This window comes from Triticum dicoccoides, chromosome 5A (genome assembly GCF_002162155.2).
Source record: "Triticum dicoccoides isolate Atlit2015 ecotype Zavitan chromosome 5A, WEW_v2.0, whole genome shotgun sequence".
Classification (NCBI taxonomy): Eukaryota; Viridiplantae; Streptophyta; class Magnoliopsida; order Poales; family Poaceae; genus Triticum; species Triticum dicoccoides.
Window position 1 is genome coordinate 356,016,437 of NC_041388.1, and position 1,442 is coordinate 356,017,878.

The following is a 1,442-nucleotide window of genomic DNA, read 5'->3' on the forward strand; positions in this document are numbered from 1 at the left end:
AGTAGCGAAGGAATCGCTCGATCGGGTTCAGTTAATAGCCATCGATCGATCGCTCGGGTTCAGTAACGCGTAGCCTGCAGTGCAATCGCTCAGGTTCAGTTAGAGCCCAACGCCTCGCTCGGGTTCAGTTAGAGCCAACGCCTCGCACACACGCGCGTACGTGTACGAGAGAAACGCGCATCGCTCGGCCCCCGACCTCCCACCGTAACCGGGAACTCCCCGAAATTTTCCTCGCCCTCGCTTCTACCACGGTTTTTTCCGTCATGGACGGTCCAAAGAATGTCATGCAGCTGCGTCTCCGGCCCGCCAAGGACGAAAAGCCCATTTTCTGTCATGATTTTTTTTCGTAGAAGTAGGAGCCCACCACATCTATGATGATACCGGGTTTTGTCACAATTATCGTCATAGAAGTGTCATATGTATGACAGGAAAAAAATTTGTTCGGCCCAAAATGTCACGGATGTGTCTTTTTTTGTAGTGATTGAGGGTGAGCTACAGAAGAAACATCCAGCCGGATGTGCTCTCTTTGACAAAACTCCTCCATAGCCCCTTGGGACAAATTAGTGCCATTGTCAGTGATAACGCTGTGTGGAAAACCAAAGCAAAAAATCACCTTTTTCATGAACTGAACCGCCGTGGCTGCATCACACTTACCCACTGGCTCTGCCTCAACCCACTTTGTGAATTTGTCAACTGCCACTAAAAGATGTGTCTTTTTATCCTTTTACCTTTTGAAAGGTCCAACCATGTCAAGCCCCTATACTGCAAACGGCCAAGTGATTGGAATCATCCGCAATTCCTAAGCCGGCACATGCGCTCGTCGTGCAAATTTTTGACATCCATCACATCTACTGACTAGATCCTCTACATCAGCGTGAGCCGTCAACTAGTAAAAACCATGACGAAAAGCCTTAGCCAGAAGAGACTTTGACCCGACATGATGACCACAATCCCCTTCATGGATCTCATGAAGTATTTCTTGGCCTTCTTCAGGAGAACACACACCGCTGAAACGCTCCAGTGACGCTGCGATGGTATAACTCTCCGTCAGAAATCGTCATTGACTTGGACCATCGGGTTATCTATCGGGCCACGGTCTCATCCTATGGCAACTCGCCCCGGGTCATGTAAGCCAAGAACGGTACTGTCCAATCTGGGATGACGTGAAGAGCCGCCACCAATTGTGCCTCCGGGTCAGGAACGACCAAATCTTCCTCTGTAGGTAACTTAACAGACGGGTTATGCAAAACATCCAAAAAGGTGTTAGGTGGCACTGGCTTACGCTGAGATCCCAACTGGCTTAAGGCATCGGCCACTTCATTCTGTCTACGGTCAATGTGTTCCACTTGGTAACCCTTAAAATGTCCTGCAACAGGGTCGACTTCATGGCGATAAGCCGCCATGAGAGGATCCTTGTACTCCCACTTGCCTGACACCTGTTG